At 37.3% G+C, this 25,418-nt stretch overlaps 1 protein-coding gene and 1 long non-coding RNA gene across 8 annotated transcripts in view; one reads left to right on the forward strand and one right to left on the reverse strand.

Moving 5' to 3' along the window:
• LOC5577522 (tubby-related protein 4) overlaps positions 1-25,418 on the reverse strand; it is a 291,601-nt gene that overhangs the window by 118,547 nt on the left and 147,636 nt on the right. The gene's annotated exons all lie outside the window — the stretch shown is intronic.
• On the forward strand, positions 11,441-12,729 carry LOC110679840. Of its 2 annotated transcripts, none has more exons than XR_002502743.1 (4): positions 11,441-11,455; positions 11,613-11,817; positions 12,358-12,497; positions 12,561-12,729. It is a non-coding gene; the product is annotated as an uncharacterized LOC110679840 (long non-coding RNA). The 2 variants fall into 2 exon arrangements; XR_002502744.1 differs by having other exon boundaries at positions 11,630-11,817.

The following is a 25,418-nucleotide window of genomic DNA, read 5'->3' on the forward strand; positions in this document are numbered from 1 at the left end:
GTTTTTTTGCAAAAATGTTTTGGAGCCGTTTTTGGCAACCACAACACAACAACGAATTGCGTATATTCGCAAAGTAAGAAAGTTGATTGTTAAAATAATCTCTGGACACAAATGATGGAACATAATGATATCACTAGCAAATCATATCATGCAGCGTTTGGTAGGGAGACAAGAACGCATGACAGTCCAAACCCGATAATCAGGGAGGGGTAATGACCGTAATAGTAGGATAAGGAAAGGTATAGCGAACTTATGAAGAATCCTAGGAAAAATTATTAGAAAAATAACTCGTGAAATTAAAGACTACAGGAGTAATTCCTAGATTAAATGCTGTAGAAATCTCGAGAAATCTATGTAGGATACTCCTAGAGAAACTTCATGAGGGAACCCTGGTCAAATTTATTTAGGAGTTTATGGAAGAGATCCTGGTAAATTTCGTGAAATAATCACTGGAAGAATCATGATGTAATTCATGTGACAACTCGTGTAGGGATTATTGTCGAAATCTGTAAGAACAAATATTGAACATTTTTCGAAGGAACGCTTCGAGGGATTCTAGTAGGATATCTTAGAGTAATTCATAAAACAATATATTTATTCCTAGGATAAACCTTCATTAAATTAAGTAGATATCTAATAGAAAAAAACTGGAGTTATTGGTAGAATTACTGGAAGAATCAGTTGGGAGAATCCATGTAAGAATTTTTGGTGAAATTTCTATGGAAGTTTTTCTAATCATCGTCAGAACGCAAATCGAGTAGTTCTGTTTGATCTTTCGACCTTGACGCTTGCTCCTACGGGGGCCAGCCACGAGGGCAGGATCAAACATGTCGCGCGTCGGTCTAGTAAGTGAAAAAGTGGCGTGATCGGTTAGTTCTTTTTGATCCTTTGACCTTGACGCTTGCTGCTGGGCAGTGCGTCAAGAAAGCTATGTTTTTTTTTTCCTTTTCGGGTCGCGCGCCTTTTTTTTTCTGAGTGCTTTTATATAGCCGAGCAAACGGCTGCGAGTGGATTGTGGCTGCACAGTGAAGGATAAAGGATCAATTGGTGAGCTCGTTTCATGCTACTATTTCTAATCTATAAAATATGTATGACTGCACATTTAATCGTTACAATTGTGGGACGTAAATATGAATTTTCAACAAACTATGAATTGTTAGTCACTGTGAGTGTCGACACAAACTCTGATTCATGAATTATTTATGTTTCACATTTTTTATTTTCAGAACACCCCTTTTTACCTTTATTTTAGTAATTTAAAAAAACTTTGAATGGTTCGACACTACAAGTGTAGACTTGCGAAAAGTTCACTTTATTCAACAAACTTTGGATGGTTCGCCACTGTAAGTGACGGCATAAGAATAAGAGTGTTCTATGATGTTCCAACCAATCAAGTTTTTTGTTTCTTTTCAAATAAGTAAAATATAATAACACATGCTTTCGTCCTGACAGCTGTAGGAATGTTACATTTAGGTATTTGTTCAACAAACTTTGAATGGTTCGTCACCTAAAGTGTCGGCATAATTTTCCACTACATAGAAATTGTTCATATCAAATGAAAATATTATATTTACAAATAAGCATGTATATATCTCACAAATCATTATTTATCATGGTCTAATCGCTTATCAAAGTGAATCCTGTGACCCAACGATCCTTCCCATTAACAAACATCCCTCCCAGTAACCTTTGTGGAGATGCAGAGGCAAACACGGTCTCCAAATAGCAAAGGTTACACACTAACATTCCATCCCCCAATCCCACCTGACTGCAAGGACGTGGCCGGCGCCGTTATTGACCCTGTATAAATAGAGGCACTGAATTATGCACATTGAAGAAGATTATGGCCAATCCCAGCCAAACTTCTAGTTGATTCTTTGTGCATTTTCACTGACTTCGGTCAATCACGGAATAGCAACCATTGATATGTGTAGTCAGTCTAAGCTAAGCTAAGCTAAGCTCATCGTCAGAACGCAAATCGAGGAGTCACTTTTACTCGAGGAATCTGTGAAAGAGTTCCCGAAGAAACTATGGCACAACTAAAGCTTTCTTTGCCAATATTATCATTATTAACGATCCTGGACTGTTGTAGAATCGAACCCAGGCACGATGAGTTTATATCTGCGAATATTAACACCAGGTCAAGGAAGCCCCCAACTACTGTCAGTGTCAAATAGTCATAGCGCTATACGTGCAGCTATTCAGCAAAACCATACGGAAGGTAATGAGTTCGAATCAGAGCTATTAAATGTCATGAATATCGCACGATTTTGACATTTGAATAGAGTTTTCAAATTTACCGGGATTTGATTTCCCGGGAAACGGGAAATAAAATTACCATTTCCCGGGAGATCCCGGGATCCCGGGAAATTCTAAAAGTTGTGAAAATAAAGTCAATTTGGTGGAATTTTCTTTATCAAATTAATCATATTTCGTGTAGGGTCAGTGTTCCATTAATAGACAGTCCCCTATAGTCGCACTAGTGGCTTTTTATGGCCGTTTTGCTATAAATCGTTGCAAAATATTTTTTGACATGAAGCTCAGGAACTATTTATCTAAGTACCATTGATACATAAATCGATCTTGTTAAAAAAAATTATCGAAATATAGTTTTGCTTATAGTTTAAGCTCCCTTGCATCTATAGCAAACTTATTGTTCCTATAGTAGCACTACTAAGAGAACATATTTGTCATAAAACAAAATAATTATATACACTAAAAATTTGTTTATATCAACCGAAAGCTTTTGATCCACACTTTAAAGGAAAAATGTAAAAGTTTTGTGAAAATACGGTTTTGATTTGCATTTGTGTTTATATAGTAGCACAAGCAACAAGATATACACAAATTTGAGTTTTCGTGTTCTTTATGTTTTTTTTTACAAAATCAAGATAAAATGCTTTGATTTTTTGTTTTTTGATGTTCTTGTTTTTCAATTCTTATGCATCAATCTAAGATAATTTGGTATTGCAAATTACAATATGACTGGTTTTGCAGTTTAGAATGTATTTATGAAAGGGGGGGGGGGTGAAAAAGTGTTTTTTTGTGTATGCCGGTAATTTTTTTTTCTCTTGAAAAGACCCCTACCTTTCGTAGAGAAAATTTCTGGCCACCGCATCATATAAATAAAACAACGTAAAAAGATAATATTTAAGTTCTTTTGTCAAAAATTTTATTTTTTTTTTAGTGATTCGATTATCCGGATTTAAAAAATAAATCGATACTCCGGATAATCGAGTCCGACCTGTATTTGTTCTTAGCTATGCAGCTTCAAAATTCAACATGTACATGGTACATCGACCCTATATTATTTTGTGCCAGTCCAAGTGGAATTTATTCTTGATAAATCGTATGAAGTTTAGAATAAAACCCAACTAGGGTCTTTATATTGAAAATTGTGACTGTAATATCCATGAAACCTTTAGAAGCCTACTCAATTCATAGAAAAGATCCTTCGAAAATTCCTTTATTTTATGAAGCATATACTCTTTCGTCAAACGATATCTATTTTATAAACAACTATTTTATTACGAAAAAAAACAAAAAAATTAGCATTGGAATATAACTAGTGATGTAGTGAGTTTATTGGTCAGAATTATATGAAAAGTAAGTTTTGCGATAGTTTTTGTTTGAAAATAGTTAATAAATTCTTGTTTTATATAGAGCTACCCGGGAAATACGGAAATCCCGGGAAATACGGGAATCCCGGGAAACAGAAAATCATTTCCCGGGAAACGGGAATCCCGGGAATGCAAACTCTACATTTGAATATTGCTTATTTTTCCATTCCTGGTGAAAATTGTCATTGAAGAGAGTCTATTTCCGTGACCATTCCCTAATAACTATCGGATGGTCATAAGACTAATGCAAATTTTAAAGTTTTTGCTCCCCTATGCTTAAACGATGTCAATAATGATAAAAATGATTCTCCCAAAATTTGAAACGATTCGGAAAAAATTGGTTGTGCACACGCTATTTGAAGTTTATATGGAAATTACTATGGGAAAGGCAAACCTTTTGTGTTCAGTACTCTAACTGCTAATCTATGAAAAAGTGAACACACTGAACTTATGTGAAAATTTCCCAGCTACAACTTTGCTGAAGACCACATTTCGATGCGACGTAAGGATTATTTGTTATTATCGATAGCAAAGTCTAAATCAGTGATTCCCAAAGTGGGCGAATTCGCCTCCCTGTGGGCGATTTTCAGGTAATTTGTAAAATTTGTAAAATGAAATTTGGGGGGCGAAAAGTGGGAGAAACTGAAAACTACGATTCATTTGGAGAAGAGACTATAATAATAACTTTCAACATTGTCTTATAAAATCAAGATAGACAAAACTTGAACACACATTTAATATTATATATTGGCTTTTCTCGGTGAATCACCGAGAAAAGCCAATATATAATATTAAATAGAAGTTCACGGTGATCAATTCAACCAATTGAACACACATTGTCAAAGACAAAATATGTTTGTAAAGCATCCAGTTTTTAAGCATAAGTGTTAAAACTCACTATGAGTTATGAATTGGTAACTGAAATTTTCCCAAAACATAACTATATTATATATTTGTGGTCAAAGATAGTTTGGAAGTGTTTTAAAGGTGATAAATTTCATTAAGGTATTAAACATTTTTAGATATTGGTTCAAATATCTAAATTCAATAGATTGAGGTTTTATTAATAAAAGAGCTTTAGAATTGGGCAACTAATTTTATGATTTTTGGCATCCGGGTCCTCACAGGCAAAGTTTTCGGCAAAGCTTGGAAATTTATTTCCAAGGGCACTTAGAGATGTATACACTAAAGGATCGTGATGAGAGTGCTTCGTGAAGCCCAAGCAGGACAGTTCGGCTTTGCGTCGTCCGATAGATCTGGCTCACGGTTTCGCGCATGTTTTCGTCGCCGGAGATTTTTTTTTCCTGCTTTGGAGCGTCTTGCTGGGTAGTGCTTCGTGAAGCCCAAGCAGGACAGTTCGGTTTTGCGTCGTCCGATAGATCTGGCTCACGGTTTCGCGCATGTTTTCGTCGCCGAAGATTTTTTTTTTTCCTGTTTTGGAGCGTCTTGCTGGGTAGTGCTTCGTGAAGCCCAAGCAGGACAGTTCGGTTTTGCGTCGTCCGATAGATCTGGCTCACGGTTTCGCGCATGTTTTCGTCGCCGAAGATTTTTTTTTCCTGTTTTGGAGCGTCTTGCTGGGTAGTGCTTCGTGAAGCTCAAGCAGGACAGTTCGGTTTTGCGTCGTCCGATAGATCTGGCTCACGGTTTCGCGCATGTTTTCGTCGCCGGAGATTTTTTTTCCTGCTTTGGAGCGTCTTGCTGGGTAGTGCTTCGTGAAGCCCAAGCAGGACAGTTCGGTTTTGCGTCGTCCGATAGATTTGGCTCACGGTTTCGCTCATGTTTTCGTCGCCGGAGATTTTTTTTTTCCTGTTTTAGAGCGTCTTGCTGGGTAGTGCTTCGTGAAGCCCAAGCAGGACAGTTTTTACATTCAGAAATGGAATAGTGAAAAGTGAAAAATGAAAAAGTGATTTGTTTGATTTGTGTCCTCAGTACTGTTGGTTTTTGGCTGCCCTAAGTTCACCGAACCATCCGGAAGTGACAGGCAGCACATAAATTTAGAGAATCAATCCGGTGAGTTTGTTCCAGTATGATACTTTTTCTTTTGTGAGCCTTCCGGATCGTTTTTGTCCGCGTCGTGGAACTTCTGATCGTTTCTTGAACGGAAAATGTTATTTTCGGAGTTTGATAATTATGTTCAGATTGCGCATTCTGTCCGGGCGGGTGTTACGCAACTAACAATCGGTTGTGGATGCTTTTTAACCGTTCGATGACCCTGGAGGGATCGATTCTGCTTTTCGTATAATTTTGAGCAGAAAAACCGACTGTGTTATCCTAGGGTGTTTAGTTCGAACGCGCTTCCTTTCGTTTTTCGATTATCTAAAAATACAGTACCACCCAGTACAGTTTTTCAATAGGCGTGATTTTTTTTTACGCGTATCGTTATTTATACAATCCGATGACCCTGGAGGGATCGGTTTTGCTTTTTACTGGTTATTGAGCAAAAATATTACTGCACAACCGACAAGCATTTCGCGAAATACTATTTATACTATAAATAAGCTATTGTTTTCTCTTTTGATTGCCGGCATTCAAAAGATTAACTTGAAAACGCTTAAACAACAAATATTTATGGTCTATCGCCAGCTTTCTAGGCGAATCCTGACAATATACCTTCCCCAACCTCCAACTCCGTAGCACTTATGAGGGTGTCGCTGAGTCGGTAGCCTCTCATTAAGTAAGTGCTACATCAACATTTCCTTCCCCTATCCCAAGTTACGGTAAAGATGGGCGTGGCCGCGAATAGCGATATTCATGCTTTTAGTATTCTTGTTTATGATTTGAACAAGGTATACTCCCATGCCTTGTTCTTGAAAGTAGTCAGGATGAGATTATAAAAAAGAAACATGAATGTTGCTAGTATCCAATCTACAATCTAGTATACCGTAACTACGCTAACGCTAACGCTATACACTAAAGGATCGTGATGAATTTAGCTGCACAAATTTGCACTTTTTTAATTTAGGGCTTTTTGAATTTTTCCAATATTTGTAACCATTTCCTATTGAAAACAGCTAAAAACTAATTCAGAGAATAAATGAATATCGCTAAATCATTCATATTATCATTTCTATATAAGTTCTAACATTTATAATGGTTTTCACAACGTTAATCGCATAAATGGCTTATATGCATCATTAGTAACTAAACTTATTTTTTCGCTATAGGCCCTATTCAAAAGTTAGTCTCGAAAACTTATTTTTGAAAATAAAACATCAAACTTGTATTACAAAACTCATAAATACGACAGAAGATGGAAACATATTTTTGGCCGCCAGTCTGGATGGAAACCACCCATAGTGGATTACTTTGATCTATTCTTCCCGCCAGGAGCACCACTGTTGCTTGCCGAACAGTTGGTGAAGCATGCTACATGCAAACCAACTTTATGATGATGAATAACAATTTATCCTGACGTACAATCAAAAAGAGGTCTTCGGCAAAGTTGTAGCTGGGACAATTTCACAATAGAAGAATTTGTTCACTTTTTCCATAAAATATTATGACGAAGAGATAGAGAGCTGAACACAAAAGATTGGCGTTTTCCATAGTAATCTCCATATAAACTTCAAATGGCGTGTGCACAGTCACCATAATTAAAATCGTTTAAGCTTAGGGGAGCAAACATTTCAAAATTTTCATCACTCTAATGGTCATGTAATTAGCATTTCTTTTTTTTTTTTTTTTTTTAATTTTGACGTTTAACAGCACTGTTTCTAGGACTATGGGACATATCGTATCTCAATATATAAATGCAAAAATGCTCAATTGGCAAATAAGCTCTCAGTAAAATATCGTGATAATTTTCATGGGAAACTAAGCTGTGATGCAGGCTCTGTCCCAGTATTGTAGGATATATGTGGATAAAACTTCATTAAATTAAAATAATGCATGTAAGGATCATGATCGGCAGCACACACTGAGAATCTATTTATCATGCGCACCTACAGCTACGATCAAATAAAAGGATTGATCAGTAAAAGCAGTGATCCCTACATAAATAAATTCTTCTCCGTGTAGGGATGGCATTGAATCAATCTAAATAAGTAGCTTCCTCAGACTTTGTAATTCATCATAATTAGTGATCCTCACGGAAATATCTACTACTGGATGACCACGCTTTGGTTATGAACATTCTGCCACCGATGATTGTTCTTCATCTTAAAATAGCAAACGGTTAGAATTATATAGAAAACTAGCAAATATTTTTCATTTTCCTATCATGAAAAACAATAACGAAATTTTTTGATTTTTTATGTCATTAACACTTCTTCTACCAAGGGGGTGAAAACCTACGCCTACTATCAAGGGTCCGAAAAAAGTTGCAAATGGGTCTAAAATGAGGTTTTTCGTTAAATTTTAAATAAAAGAAATGTTGAGTGTAATCAAATATTTCAGTTTCTGCTCAAACATCTTTACTTGACTTCTTCAAATAGATTCATGTATTAAAAAAACTACATATCATAGCGTTCAATTTCGATTCACAGACAAAAAAGCTCAGGAATTATGTATTCGTAAACGATATAGTTTCGCATCGTATTGACTCGATGACACTTTTGTCAAAATTAAATTTTTATGCTCCTTCAAGACAACTGCGAAGTCGTAGTATTTTTATACAAACCATCACCGCACAAATTATGCCAAATTTGAGCGTTTAAATCAAATAATATCTGTTTACAATAAACATTGCAAAACCATTGACTTTACTATGACGAAATCGAAACTAAAACAAAGAATTATGTCATATCAAAATTCGAACTAAATTTAGAAAATAACTTTTTTAAACTATATAATATTAAGTTTAAAATTGTAACAAAATGGTCTACTTCTGATTGACGACATGAAATAAATGAATAAATAGGGTTTTTCCGTAATATTTTGAGTGTAATCAAACATTTCAATTTCTGCTCAAACGTGTTCACTACACTCAAACAACCAAATTAATGTCGAAAAAACAATAAGGCCATCGCTTTATATTTTGTTTTATCGTTGAGTTTGTGAAAAAAATGCGTTTTTTTCAAAAAACTAGGAAGTGCCTTTTGCTTAATAACTTTTGATAGACGCATCTATTTCAAAAACTTAAAAATGAACATCAATCTTAAATAGTGTCCGGTTCCATCGCCGGAAAATTTTGAAAATCGCTTCGAAAATGACAAAGATATGTATAGTTAAAGTTTCACAGACTCTCTGAGAGGGGTTGGGAGTACAGGTGTTAAAACAGATTTGCTATACCCGTAGCTTACTTTGATTCAACCATAAAAATAATTATAGCGTATGCAAGAAATGTCAGTGAAGGATGATTCAAATATTATAGCATGCTAGCGTGAAAAACTGGATACTATGTTTAATTATCAACCTTGGCCTAGGTTATTCTGCCATCTTCAAAAATTAGCTTTTCTTTCTAATTGTATTATACTGCTTCGCGACTAAAAATGGATGAACCAACGTGCGAAGTTCGAATTTTTGACCAACTTCACCGCGTCGCGAGTCATTTCTCTATAGTGCACATCTATTCCCTCCACCGTGTGCATTAAGCGCACTATTGAGAATCGAGTTGCGACGCGGCGAAGTAGGTCAAAAATCAAACTTCGCACGTTGGTTAACCAATTTTCTAACGCGAAGCAGTATATCAAAAGGGTGATTTGAACTGGTGTTACATGCTTTATATTCTTAAAATAAATTGTTGTAATTTATTTTGTTCCTCTCATAGCATACTCTCCCCCCTTTTGAAAATTGACTGTGCTTTTTAGGTTTATTGTCTTCGTCTTATGAAGAATAATGAAACACAATTACACGCTTCTATGTTATAATTGCTTTACAAGATTTACAACAAAACTAAAAAGCTACAAAATATCAAAGCCTAGTTGCACCAGGGTGGCCCATATTAATCAGACTAAAAATGAGATGAACCAGCCTAGGGCTGAGAGTCTCAATAATAAATGAAAAAAACAGACTACAAAAATCATAAGTTACATCCTTCAAATTAGTTTAGCTTCTGGGGTCCAAGGAGCTACTGTGAAATTTTGTGAGGAGTCCATCAATTCTAACGAGTTTGAGTTGATACCATACCATACCATACCGGATTCCATATAATTTTTTTTCACAGTCTGGGGTCCAAATGAACTAATTTAGTGTGTAACTAACTTGAGATTTTTACAAGATGATTTTTTTCATATAAAAATGGACCATCGTAATGGGCACATTATTATCGTCTTGTATTAAGTCCAGTCAAATGCTGTTGTATACTGTCTTTTTTCTTGGATTGTAAAAAACACTAAAATCTTACTTGTTTTAATTATGAATCGTGGTTTACGGCCAACCAGCCGAGTGGAAGTTTAACAACTACCGAAAAGCTAAACATTACATATAATTTGCAATTGGATTAGATGGACAAATTGATGTGAAGATTTGCGAAAAAGTTACACGTCTTCTCAGTGAGAATCGAACTCACGACTCCCCGATCTCTAGTTGGGGCGCGTTAACCACTACGCCATGAGAGGACTCATGAACGCAGAAGTTAACCTGAATTCGATTTCAGCTCAATAATCACGTGGTCCTCTTTCGCAAAGTGTACCTCTTTCGGAAGAATTAGATGCCCATCCAAACACAACGCTTTCTATATATATATCCAATGCCTAGCCCGAGAGCGCATTGTTTTTTAGGTATAGGAATAGCACACTACACTAGCCAGCAACTGCGCTGGCTGAGGTTTCTATTGTGTGGGCTTCCAATGGGTCGCGACGTTCTCAAACGACCGGTTACGGAACATGAGTCCGTTGCTCGATAAATACTTGTTTTAATTATGAATCGTGGTTTACGGCCAACCAGCCGAGTGGAAGTTTAACAACTACCGAAAAGCTAAACATTACATATAAATTGCAATTGGATTAGATGGACAAATTGATGTGAAGATTTGCGAAAAAGTTACACGTCTTCTCAGTGAGAATTCTTCCGAAAGAGGTGCACTTTGCGAAAGAGGACCACGTGATTATTGAGCTGAAATCGAATTCAGGTTAACTTCTGCGTTCATGAGTCCTCTCATGGCGTAGTGGTTAACGCGCCCCAACTAGAGATCGGGGAGTCGTGAGTTCGATTCTCACTGAGAAGACGTGTAACTTTTTCGCAAATCTTCACATCAATTTGTCCATCTAATCCAATTGCAAATTATATGTAATGTTTAGCTTTTCGGTAGTTGTTAAACTTCCACTCAGCTGGTTGGCCGTAAACCACGATTCATAATTAAAACAAGTATTTATCGAGCAACGGACTCATGTTCCGTAACCGGTCGTTTGAGAACGTCGCGACCCATTGGAAGCCCACACAATAGAAACCTCAGCCAGCGCAGTTGCTGGCTAGTGTAGTGTGCTATTCCTATACCTAAAAAACAATGCGCTCTCGGGCTAGGCATTGGATATATATAGAAAGCGTTGTGTTTGGATGGGCATCTAATTCTTCCGAAAGAGGTGCACTTTGCGAAAGAGGACCACGTGATTATTGAGCTGAAATCGAATTCAGGTTAACTTCTGCGTTCATGAGTCCTCTCATGGCGTAGTGGTTAACGCGCCCCAACTAGAGATCGGGGAGTCGTGAGTTCGATTCTCACTGAGAAGACGTGTAACTTTTTCGCAAATCTTCACATCAATTTGTCCATCTAATCCAATTGCAAATTATATGTAATGTTTAGCTTTTCGGTAGTTACTAAAATCTTTTAAAAGGGGAACTTCCTATTCTGGGGAATGGGTTTCTGGGAAGTGTAGTACAATCCTAAAAAGTTGACCAATTGTATACAAGAGCTAAATGTGATGTGTCGTCCAATAATTAATGATTCTCCGTGCTAGGTAAAGTTCAATTATAATGACTCACATCCGGTACCTAATGCTTCTGTTTTCGAACCCATTTTTTTTTTCTTCTTTTTTTGTTCATTGATTACTTCAACGAGCAAAACAAAAACGAAAAAAATATGAGCGTTTGGTCTTTCATCATATCACTATCTAGAAACAATCTTATCGCAGTCGCTGTTATCGCAGTTTGTGGCACATAATGTGTTATTCAATGACAGGACGTGTCAGTTTTTTGCAAATTTTGAAACCCATCACAACCGTTTCCAACAGAGAACATGAAACTATTACCTATTATATTGCTGTTAGCAACCAGCGTGTCGCTGGTGCATGCAATCCAGGGCTTGGGCGACGTGAGTTTGGTAAGTTTTTGACGCTGAACAATATGTAATCATAGAGATAGATTGGTTCTTTGCACGATATTCTATAAATCTTAAATATGTACAACAGTTCACTCTCAATTTCTGCTTTTAATTATTTTAGCAATCTTCTAAACTTATTTTATCGAGTTTGCCTAAAATAAAACCGTCCAGAGTCTATTTATAAAAGTTATAATTGACAGGTAAATTCGTAGACTTCAGAAGCAGAAATATTTCTAGAATAATCTAACGAAAATATAAAAATTGACCTTTAATCTTTAGTGATATAAATAAATGAAAAAAAAATCTACATAGCATGTATGGATGTAAAGGAACTAAAAGGCCTTCTCAGTGATTGGCTTAATGATTTTAAATGATTTCATCTAGGGTTTCAAGTTTTACGGCACATTAACACATTCGACCTTAGTATTCTGCCAAACCTAAAACAATCCATGACATTTCACAGCACTGCTCGTTCCACGGCAGTTTTTTTTTTTTAAAAGCATATGAAATTTCTAATGCAAATACATTCTCTTTTATTAGGTGACTTCCAGATGTACATACTTCACGCCACTAAGGGACCATTTTTCGAGGCGCAGAATATATCGTTGACGTTCGATTATCAAGTCAATCCAATTGACACCATTGAGGTGACTTTCGTTGACATCAACACTTCTTTGGAGGTAAACGTGAAGACTGAGAGTTTATTTTGAAACATGTATAATATGCTCATTTATTTTTTGTAGAATCAATGTGTGACAACTTTTCCCGGAACACAAGTTCTTGCAAGAGGCTTCGAAATCACTGTGACAACTTTAAACCCTGTCCTCGAATTTTCTGGAACAGCAACTGTTTTTGGAATACGTAGATTGTGAAAATGTAAAATGCGATTAAATTTTTCGTGAGAACATGTTACTTTTTTAGATTCTTAAGTTCACTGACATCCGAACCTTCCTTTATAGTAAAGTATTCGAAGTGTTATAAACTCTACACAATGTGCAAGAAAATGAAGCCACTAGAATAAACAAATACTCATGTTAAGAAATGTAGCCAATTACAGTTAATTATAAGTACGGTTCAATTATTCATCATCATTAATTTATCAACACCAAGCAAAGACAACATTAGCAATTCTATAGAAAGTATAACCCTTGGTTCTAATAAGTGACAACACAACGGATCATAGAAAAAAAAATGAAAAACACACTGACACTCCAGACGGCATTTGTTTACACATCACTCGATTGATTGATTGATTGATTTGACTTTATTAACGAGATTTTTAGCCCTGGGCTAGTTCATCTCGGGACCAACGGCTTTACTTCCCTTCCGAAGGAAGTCGTCACTATAACTTTTTACGTCATAAGTGACTATGTCGGGGATGGGATTCGATCCCAGGTCCTCGGCGTGAGAGGCGAGTGTTCTAACCACTACACCAGGTCCGTCCCCTACATCACTCGATGCATATCGCATTTCTTTTCCATCCGGTACGGAAGGCGTAGTAATTGTAATTTTCGCAATTTACCGCGAAACAATAGAGCCAGGACCAGCGTTTTCCAATCAACTTTATTCACGTAGCTTTATTATTATTCGCAATGCAACACACGCTTTGTAAACACAATTCTGAGTTTCAATCCTGAAAGAAGCAAAACCCGTTTGGGGTTTTAAAAGATTGATTCGAAATTTGGAGTAACGCGCTTTTCATTTTTACACCTCCATATTTCCTTTGTACGGCTATATCTCATTGAGTTTTGTGAATTTTTGTGTACAAAGAGCGAGATTTCCCCACCTGTTTTTGTACAATGCTGAAATGTTAATATGATTAACACAAGAAGAGGAATCGTTTGAAGGTTATCAAAATGTTTAGTAATGTTGCTTGTGTGGATTAGGAGCATATTTTTGTGATAGACAGCCATTTCTACAATATTGACTGAAAGTTATTAGGCATAAGGCATGACCACCAATGATAACGGACAGAGGAGATTCTTCCTTCAAAATACATATTAATCATCGAAGAGAAGTCTAGGATTTTTTAATTCCTAAACAGATAACACTGAATCGATAATTTCACGCCACAATACTCGGTTCGTGGTCGCATCTGTCCTTCCGCGGTTTTGTCTCACGCTCGCCAAATCAATGCGCAGTTGGTCCGCCCATCTACTGCCGTTATACGCATAATTGTCCCATGTAACTTTTTATGCATTTTGACTTTTTGTCATCAGACAGTTTATTTTCACGTATAGTTTTAGAAAGCACTTACCAAAAATTAACTTTGTTCGGAAACTCAATGAAAAGCAAGCTAAGTCAGTTTGTCCCATTGTTGAATTTCCACGCATAATTGTCCCTCTACTGCATTTCTACGCATAACTGTCACACTGTACAATTCGCTGCGCTGATCTCGAACAAAATATTCAGTAGGCAGTTTTTATTTAGCTGGTGTTTGGGAAAATCATTTTGAACATCTTCTTACGTTGGATTTACATCCCATTTGGAACACAACCTGTTTAAAGTGTTTGTATTATCGGGATGCATTCATCATTTATGCGAGCCTGGCGTCCAATTTGTTTGAAATTTTCAACATCAAAATATTATTTCCCATTCGTTTTTCAATGAATTTCAGTTGAATTTCCAGGGTCGATCACAAAATTCTTCTAGTATTTGGAACCGCGGTCATCGATTAGAAATGTACCGAGTTTTGGATTCATCACGGGGAGTACTGAAGTAATCCCACTTGAAGAATCAGTAACCACTTTAATTTCGAGTCCCTGGCTTGCGATAAATCAACTGTATGAGTTAGCAAACCAAGTCTAAATATAAATATTTCAACCGTTTTTAGATGACTTGGCTACATGATGAGTTGTTCCGTATACCGGTTCACTGGTGGACGTGGTCATAATATTGGCGAATCTAAAACCTGGCTTGCAACATATCAATGTTCATGAATTTGCAAATTAAGCCTAAAGGTGGTTCAAATGTATTTGAATGACTTGACTACATGTTGGATTGTTCCGAATTCCCGGTTCCCTGGAGGAAATGTCAGTTCTGAAACCAAGCTGGCAACATCAAACTTCATTAATTCCCAAATCAAGGCTAAAGAAGGGTAATTCAAAGTTCTTGGATAACTTGATAACATGCCAGGTTCTATTCGAGTCTAGTACACGACACTGAAGACGGCCTTACAGTTGAGGTTGAAATACGCGTATCTGTCAAAAGATACAAACTCTAGTGGAATTAAATACTAAATTCGATTTTTCATCTACTTCTGCCAGGTAGTTTTGGATACCCGAGCAAAGCTTGAGATCAAATTGAAAACTAATTTTGATGTTGTGATGTTGCAGATTTTGATAACTCAGTTTGTTGTTATTTTGGTTGTTTTAACGGTTTAAATATCAAAACTGAGAGCAGATAAATGTTCGCATAAAATCAAATTGAAAACTATTTTTGCTATCAGTGAAAGCAAATTGAAATCTATTTTTGCTATCATGGAGAGCAAATTATAACTCACTGAGATATACATATTTTTGTTTTACATGTGTGGCGCAGACGTATGAATCACGAGTTGTATCAAGTGTACAAAGATACGAATATTATCAAGCGTGTAAAATATGGCAGACTTCAGTGGGCTGGTCACTTAGTGCGAATGTCGGAAGAAAGAATTGCGAAAATAATATTCAGCAGGGAACCAGGTAGAAGTCGTTCGGGACAACTGGAGAAGTTTCGCCCAAGACCGACGAAGATGGAGCTCTACAATACGCCCGGCAATGGCGTGACGCTGCGCTGTGGCCATCAAGGTATTAAGGTATGTAGGTTAAGGCGATTCAAATTTTAAAAATGTTTGAAAATCCAATCTCCCATATGTTCCTTACCATCCTTACCATAAAAATAGTGTTCTGTGAAATTTTCAGCTTTCTATGTGATGATTTAAAGGTGGCCCAAAGACAATGTAGGTTTATATGGAAATTGCTATGGAGAAATTTTGAGAAATGTTCCAAACACGCTAGTACTGTAATGTAAGTATAAACTTATCATCCCATATTGAAAACTAATTATTCAAACCTTAATGAAGGATGTTGCTGAAGAAACAAATCCCTTCTGAGCTTATTTTGTTCGGGATTTTTGCACATGTTTGCAGGGCTATAATCACATATTAAGCTAAATAATAGCAAACAAACTCATGTATATCTCATCTGCCATCCGTCGGATTGAATTTCTCTTTTTGGAAAATTTCTTTATTATGGTTTGAAGAATGAGTTTTAACTGTGGGATAATTTGTTTGGACTTATATTACAGTACTAGCGTGTTTGGAACATTTGTCAATTATTTTCCATAATAATTTCCATATAAACCTACTTTGTCTTTGGGCCACCTTTAAATCATTACCTAGAAAGCTGCAAATTTCACAGAACAATATTTTTATGGTAAGGATGGTACGGAACATATGGGAGATTGGATTTTCAAACATTTTTAAAATTTGAACCGCCCCAATGGAGGGAGGTATTTCTTCATGCGATCGTATGGAGGAAGCATGATACCTTGAAGATAAAACATGGCAGCCATTTTGAATTTGGCCACCGTTTTGAATTTTATCAGAAAACGCATTTTTTGTACGATTGGCGTAGCACTCTTTTCTAATTATTGGAACCAACAGACCGGAAAAAAAGAACTCAGTAAGAACAGCTGCAAAAACTAGTTGGTTAATGGTATTTACTCAGTGTCATAAAAATTCAGCTGAATGATTCCCGGTCAGTGCGAAAACGAACAAAAACAAACTCCGCTAGCACGAAGCCAATCTGACTATGAGAGCGAATGCGAGAAAGCGAGTGGGTGCAACACACGCACACATTCAGTTTCACTCACTGTTGGTGTCATTTCAATATTCAATTTCACCTAGAGGCACTAAAATTGAGAATTGAATTTATAAAATTATAAATGAATTTTATATTACTGGTGTAAGAAACTGGCAAAGTGATGCCTCCAGTTGGTGAATCATGATTGTGTTTTACGAAAAAATACAACTTTTGCATTTTGCGGATGTTTTTGTGGGATATTTTGATGGAAATGAATGTTTTCACAGGTGAAATTGAATTTGCTACCACCGAATGTCAGTACCGTTTTGTCTCAAATTCCGAACAGACTCATATTCCGAATACTCAGTTTTTGTATGGCGATTTGGTTGAAATGTTTTCGCTGAAATATGTCATCAAGTTACAAGGAAATGGTAGTCAATTTTGAATTTTAACGTCTTCCAATCTATTCTATACCTCGGGAGTACTGATGATTTGCTGGTGGGAGACCAGTTAAACTAGCTTACATAAATTTATTTGTGAAATTATTCATTTGAATACGATTTATTAGTGCTGTTCGGAATTTGAATCAAGGTGTTTGGAATATGAGACAGAATGAACACAGTGTTCGGCATTTGAATCAAAAGGTTGTTCCATGCTTTTACGTAAAAACAATACAAAGCAAGTTTGAATAAACAATTTTATCGGCACACCCAACAGCTAACAGTTCGACTTTGCCAAGAAATAAAAACTTTCACAAATATCGGCAAAATTAAATGCATTTGAAATCACTGTTGGCCGTAAGTGATCGTAATATGAGTCAAAACGGTAGGTTGATGAGAAAAAATAATTGAAAAACTGAATGCACGTTCTACCAGATTCGTGCATGTATTGCAAAAAAAAAAAAACATTCACACAAAGAATAAATCAACGATGACGGATCCCACTGAGGGTCGGCGTTGTTGACTGTATATTGAAATATGCAGACACTGGTATTTACCCTATCAAATCAACAAACATGTTCTACGATTTCAATGTATATGGCGAGTGAAATAAATGCAAATATTTTTTTTGTACAACAAATTAAATAAAAATTGAGATTCGAAATTTGAAAACAGCTTCAAGGCTTCAGAGACCTTGAATTAGTGCTTCTTCTTCTTCTTGGCATAAACGTCCTCACGGGGACAGAGCCTGCATCTCAGCTTAGTGTTCTTATGAGCACTTCCACAGTTATTAACTAAGAGCTTTCTTTGCCAAAGTTGCCATTTTCGCATTCGTATATCGTGTGGCAGGTACGATTATACTCTATGCCAGGGGAAGTCAAGGAAATTTCCATTACGAAAAGATCCTGGACCGACTGGGATTCGAACCCAGACACCTCCTGCATGGCTTTGCTTTGTAGCCGCGGACTCTAACCACTCAGCTAAGGAAGGCCCCTATCGAATCAGTGCTGTTAAATGTCAAAATTAAAAAAAAAATGAATTACGCTCTCTCATGCAAAAACAAAATCAGCAAATGTAAGCAACCGATAGTAATTCAGAAATTATCAACAGGAAAACAGTTTCCGATGACTTTTTCCATGGGCATGGAAGATATTGAATTGTCAAAGTCACGTGATATTCATGATTGTGCTACTTTTCCTCGAATGTCGTTTCCCCGAATGTCGGTTCCCCGAACGCCAGTTCCCCGAATGACATTTTTCCCCGAAAGCCATTTCCCAGAATGACCCGTTTTCCCGAAAAGTGGTGCAGTTCAAATAGATGCTCTAATACTCTTCAGTAACGGAATGGTGAACTAGAAAGAACGATAAGCAATCAGAAGAAGGAGGTATTTGGTCATTCTCGGCTATATACATATTGCCAACAATTCTGACGACGGTAAAATTCGAAAGAACCGCTAATCAAATAAAGAAGGGTGCATATAACATGACCAGTACGTTCACTACTCTAAAATGTATTAAGTTATGACAATATTGTGTGCCAAAAACTTTTCGGGTTATGGGCTATTCGGGGAAACGGGATATTCAGGGAACTGGCATTCGGGGAACTGGCGTTCGGGGAAACGACATTCGGGGAAAAGTAGCACAACCGATGTCTTCCACATCTTGAAACTTTTAATTTATTGAATTGATCTCATTTTGAATTTTGTGATCCTCACCATGTACTGAAAGTACTATACTACTGTAATCTGGCGATGTGACGAGAGCCCTTTTTAGATTTCCAGCACATTTTTCATTATCAAACACACACCATTGAGCAGATTTTCTGAGGAAATTTATCCTCCAGAATAATAGATAAGCATTAGCTTATATTAATTTTTGCATTTTCATGTTAAGAGATTTAACATATGATGGAATCAAAATTAAAAGTAAATCGATCAAAGTGATAGGTTAAATTTCGATGGAACGTAGAGCCCGTAAAATCATATAGAAAGAAAAAGCAAAAGAATCCAGAATGCATAAATAGTTCAACCATTCTATGGAATGGATTGAAATTCATCACTCTTTCTAGCTAAACTACTGTTGCAACAACAACGGTGGCGACACAGTCTAGCCAGGAAACTATTCAGTGTCATTTGCATCAGTCACTTGTACATAATCGAAGTGCTTTCGCTCATGTGGGGACGAAAACTATGATGTAATGTGTGCATTTCCATTTGCTACATCGCCAGGCTACCGTTCACAATTTCCCTTCTGGCTTAGCTGGAGTATGGATAGTGCAGTTTGCTGCGTTACTTTGAAAGAAGAGACAAAGACCCAATGGAGAGAGAATCTCATTCCGCATGTTAGCATGATATTTTCAATATGGGTACAGTCAGGTATCCTATTAGATGCTGCCACCCATTTCACGCCCGCCGCAATTTCTCAGCTGTCGTTCATTCGATACTGGTGAAATTCTGTACAGTGTTGACAGACTCACACTTAAATCACAATTAATGAACTCTTCTATGAGAGAAAACTCATTGGAGATCTATTTCGAAAATCTCATGCTTATGTTTTTCGTGCAATGATTCAGTCGTACGTTTTTGTTTACTTTAGATAGGATTACTATAATTCTACCAGACTCACAAGAAATCATTAATTTGTGTAAGTAAACTGTGCAAATAGGGAACAATGAGTCAAACAGATGAACCAACTCATCAATGAGCTGTTGACTGAACACGCATGAAACATTTCAATCGCGAGTTATGAGAATTTGAGTTTCTCACAACACTGATTCAGTTAAATTGTGAAAAACAATCTGTCCTAGCCATCAATAAAAAATCAGCTTTCTTCTTCTTCTTTCTGGCGTTACGTCCCCACTGGGACAGAGCCTGCTTCTCAGCTTAGTGTTCTTATGAGCACTTCCACAGTTATTAACTGAGAGCTTACTATGCCAATGACCATTTTTGCATGCGTATATCGTGTGGCAGGTACGAAGATACTCTATGCCCTGGGAAGTCGAGAAAATTTCCAACCCGAAAAGATCCTCGACCGGTGGGATTCGAACCCACGACCCTCAGCTTGGTCTTGCTGAATAGCTGCGCGTTTACCGCTACGGCTATCTAGGCCCCTCATATTATAGTGCTATAGACTCGACTTAGTCGGAGTCGAGTACTTAGACGAAGTCGATTCTAGTACACGACACTGAAGACGGCCTAACAGTTGAGGTCGAAATACGCGTATCTGTCAATGGATGTCCACTAGCCTGGGACACGGTTATATGAAAAATTTAGATTCTCGCTCCAGTCCACTTTTTGGATTGCATTTAGGTCCCATAACAACTGTGCAAAATTTCAGCTTGATCGGAGAAACTATATTTTAGCGCCAGCCGTTCAATGTTTGTATGGGATTTACTATGGGAAAACTTACTTTTGCAAAGAAAAATCGCCAGTTGACCTCTATAAAAATTCTGAAAACAGATTTCGATAGGTATTTCTACGATGAACAACATTGCCCAAGACCGCAAAGCAATCCGATGCTTGTGAAAAAAAAATTAAGCATAGACTATTTGGAAATTTTACCCGATTTTGTTATTATTGTTATTCCTTTACGTGTTAATCAATGTCGCCTTGCCAATAGGTTTTCATTGAATAACTTTTTTCACAAGTGTCGGATTGTTTCGCGGTCTTCGGCAATATTCTTCATCGTAAAAATAGCTATGGAGATCTATGTTCAGAATTTTTATTGAGGTCAATGGGCGACCTCTGCCGATTTTTCTTTGCAAAAGTAAGTTTTCCCATAGTAAATCCCATACAAACTTTGAACGGCTGGCGCTAAAATATAGTTTCTCCGATCGAGCTGAAATTTTGCACAGTTGTTATGGGACCTAAATGCAATTCAAAAAGTGGACTGGAGCGAGAATCTGAATTTTGTCCCACACTAATGTCCACACAGTTACGGATCACCCACAGTGACGGATCACTTTGGCGTTCAACGTCGGATAACTCGCTCAAAACATAAACGTTGACGTAAAACATATTTTGCCCATGTCATACTATTTGTCTTCTACCATTTGTAATGTTAAGCACAACATTCAATCGCTAAATAACGGTGTTTTTGACAAATGTTTAGTTGGTACCACACAGCTATCATTATATGGTCGTTTTTTGTAAGAAGTGCCGTCAGCATTCATAAGCTCCCACATGTGGTAAAATTCAAATGTTATAGCATAAAACATGCTCGTTAGCTTCGATTTAGTATGAATTAATCTTTGGAAAACATTTTTCTTGATTGTTGAATACCGAATATTAGCACTTCTAACTAGTGATCCATAATATGGGCCAGGAAATGATTGCTTACCACGGTTTTGGATCGCTTCCAAAGAATGTAGATTTCTGCCATTTTAAGCATTGGATTCGAAATTTTCAGACAATAGCACCAAGGATAAAACTCATAAAACATCAAGGCTTGTAAATTTCATTTTTCACTAGACAAAAATGGGTGAAAAACTTGGTGTGGAGCGAAAACAGTTCATGTCTTAGTTACTACAATGCAGTATCACAAAAAAGGGCATTTTACCCTTGATTCCAGCTCTAACACTGCTATTTTTTGCAGTAATATGTGAAACATTGTTAACTTTCGCCAAATTGTGCAATACAGATGCATTGAGTTGAAAATCTCTTGATTTTGCGCACTGATTCGTAATATGACACAATTTGATCCATAATATGAACATTGATCCATAATATAGTTTTTGCAATTCCGTTGTATATGAGCCTGCTTTTCAACTAGGAGATGAACGATATAATGGCCTACATTTCCTACTAAACGAAACAGTGCTGAAAAGTGCTTTTTTCAGTACTGTTAAAAGTGCTGCAAAGTAGCACTTTTCAGCACTGTTTTTTGGGGTCGTTAATTATTGAATAAGTCTTACCGCAAGTTTCTTCTCTAATTGCTCTGGATTATTCAAACATTTATTAAACTAGTTTCTTATTCTACCAACGTTGGGCAATCCAAATCCAACTCAGAAGAGTCTTTTTGATTAAGAATATGATCGTCTGGCGGACATAGAACATGTAGTCAAGTTGGCATGTTAACTCGCAAAAAAAAATCCGGATCTTTCTGCGACGGTTTGTGCGGGCCTCATCTGCCAACATGAGGGACAATTGTTTGTGAAATATGGCAGAAAATTGCATGTGAATGCAGCGTCTTACCAGGTCCGTCACACTCGGGCTCAGATTGGGTACCACTTCTAGTACTGCATTTGGTCCCTCGGTAGTACAAAAGGTACCCAAGTTTGACAGATCACAGTACACTTTGAACGGCATTCTAGATTACCTTATGAGCCATAAAATTTTGGGCAACTGCAAGGAACATGGGGGTCTTTAATTTGTCTTTGGTCTTACCTGTTCCGAATGTAGTTCAAATGTGCTACCGATGGAAGAGTGAACATTTGTGACAGTCCTGTGTAAACAGTATCATAGCCTGTATGTTTGTTCATGTGGGTTGCCTTCTGTTTCTCGAAATAATCCAGCTAAAACGGCATATTTCGTAATTGCAAAAAATGTTGTATGCAACTCGTTGCAAAACTCGATTTTTTCAGCTCTCGTCGTATTTATCCAACTCGGAAAGCCTCGTTGGATAAATGTACAACTCGTGCTGAAAAAAACATCATTTTGCAACTTGTTGCTTAAATAACTATTTCAGAAACCAATACAATTTTTAATGTTTATGCAATCCTTTGTAAACATTACACTCAAAATAGTTTACCAACCGAAGTTTCAATTTGAAATGATTCAATTCGTGCTTTTAAATTACAATTTTACGTTTTCCATGTTGTTTTATTGAAATTTATAGGTTGGACTCCACACTATTTGATCCATAACTTTGGAGTCATGGTACATACTCTAGCGGAATTAAATGGAATAGTACTAAATTCCGTTTTTCAATCATTTAAATGTTTCATGCTCAGTAGTGCCACCTGGTGGCTAGGTCTCGAATCTCATGGCTCAAATAATGTGAGCCGTTGTGCTGCTGAACAACTTTGTCGAAGACACCATCTTTCCATGTCGTCAGGATCCTGAGACATTTGCAAAACAATAATTTTATGCACATTGGCGCCACGTGGTGCCGTAATTCCTTAAGCTACTGAACAACTCTTCCGAAGACGATCTAGAGATATCATATGTTACAAGGTTCTTATCCCTCAAGGCTCATATAGTTCAAGTCAGAAAAAACTTGAAAGTAGATCGTACTGAGCACTAAAACTTTGTCCAAGACAGTAATGTGCTATTTATTAACGCATACGAGATATTCAACAATTCCCCCAAACTTATGAAATTGGCTTGTTTAGTAATTATTATTGTTTACATATTCTTATTCTACATTAAAAACTTTACCAGAACCCTAAACTTCAAATTTTCCGTGCCCTGGGAGCGCGTTTGAAATTAGTATGAGAATCACTTTTGAATACCCTTGTACTTTTGTTTTGCGGTTATCTTAGGGCCTTGGCCACTTAGAAAGATGGCGCCTTTGGCAAAGTTGTTCAGTAGCTCAAGCGCTATCATTATAAAAGCTTTGAGATTCAAAATTTTGCCCCCAGGCAGCGCTAGTGAGCATGAAACTTTTGTTTTGTGGTTATCTTATGATCCTGGCCACTTAGAAAATTGACGCCTTTGACAAAGTTGTTCAGTAGCTCAACTTATCCAAAGACGCCGTCTTTCTAAGTTGTCAGGATCCTGAGCTATCCGCAAAACAAAATTGTTATGCTCACTCGCACCAGGTAGCAAAATCTTGAATATCTTGGCTAGAATCAAGATAGTCCTTGAGCTACTGAACAACTTTGCCGAAGACGCCACCTCTCTAAATAGTCAGGAGCTATATAGAAAACAATTTTTTGTGCTCACTAGCGCCGCCTGGTAGCAAAAATTTGAATCTCTTGGCTTGAATAATGATAGTCCTTGAGCTACTGCACAACTTCGCCGAAGACGCCACCTTTCTAAATGGTCAGGATCCTGAGCTATCCGCAAAACAACAATTCTATGCTTACTAGCGCCGCCTGGTACAAACATTTTGAATCTCTTGGCTAGAATAATGATATTCCTTGAGCTACTGAACAACTACGCGAAGAACCCACCTTTCTAAGTGGTCAATATCCTGATCTATTCGGAAAACAAAAATTCTATGCTCACTAGCACCGCCTGGTGGCAAAATCTCGAATCTCTTGGCTAGAATAACCATAGTCCTTGAGCTACTGAACAACTTCGCCGAAGACGCCACCTTTCTAAGTGGTCAGGATCCTGAGCTATCCGCAAAACAATAATTCTATGCTTACTAGCGCCGCCTGGTACAAAAATTTTGAATCTCTTCGCTAGAATAATGATAGTCCTTGAGCTACTGAATAACTTCGCCGATGACGCCACCTCTCTAAATAGTCAGGAGCTATATAGAAAACAAATTTTTCATGCTCACTAGCGCCGCCTGAGACAAAAATTTTGAATCTCTTGGCTAGAATAATGATAGTCCTTGAGCTACTGAACAACTACGCCGAAGACGCCACCTTTCTAAGTGTTCAGGATCCTGAACTATTCGCAAAACAAAAAGTCTATGCTAACTAGCACCGTCTGGTGGCAAATTTCGAATCTCTTGGCTAGAATAATGAGAGTCCTTGAGCTACTGAACAACTTCGCCGAAGACGCCATCTTTCTAAGTAGTCAGGATCCTGAGCTATCCGCAAAACAACAATTCTATGCACACTAGCGCCGCCTGGTAGCAAAATTTTGAATCTCTTGGCTAGAAAAATGATAGTCCTTGAGCTACTGAACAACTTTGCCGAAGACGCCACCTCTCTAAATAGTCAGGAGCTATATAGAAAACAATTTTTTTATGCTCACTAGCGCCGCCTGGTAGCAAAAATTTGAATCTCTTGGCTTGAATAATGATAGTCCTTGAGCTACTGCACAACTTCGCCGAAGACGCCACCTTTCTAAATGGTCAGGATCCTGAGCTATCCGCAAAACAACAATTCTATGCTTACTAGCGCCGCCTGGTACAAAAATTTTGAATCTCTTCGCTAGAATAATGATAGTCCTTGAGCTACTGAATAACTTCGCCGATGACGCCACCTCTCTAAATAGTCAGGAGCTATATAGATAACAAATTTTTCATGCTCACTAGCGCCGCCTGGTACAAAAATTTTGAATCTCTTGGCTAGAATAATGATAGTCCTTGAGCTACTGAACAACTACGCCGAAGACGCCACCTTTCTAAGTGGTCAGGATCCTGATCTATCCGGAAAACAAAAATGCTATGCTCACTAGCGCCGCCTGGTACAAAAATTTTGAATCTCTTCGCTAGAATAATGATAGTCCTTGAGCTACTGAATAACTTCGCCGATGACG

Source organism: Aedes aegypti, chromosome 1, assembly GCF_002204515.2.
Source record: "Aedes aegypti strain LVP_AGWG chromosome 1, AaegL5.0 Primary Assembly, whole genome shotgun sequence".
NCBI classification, from domain to species: domain Eukaryota; kingdom Metazoa; phylum Arthropoda; class Insecta; order Diptera; family Culicidae; genus Aedes; species Aedes aegypti.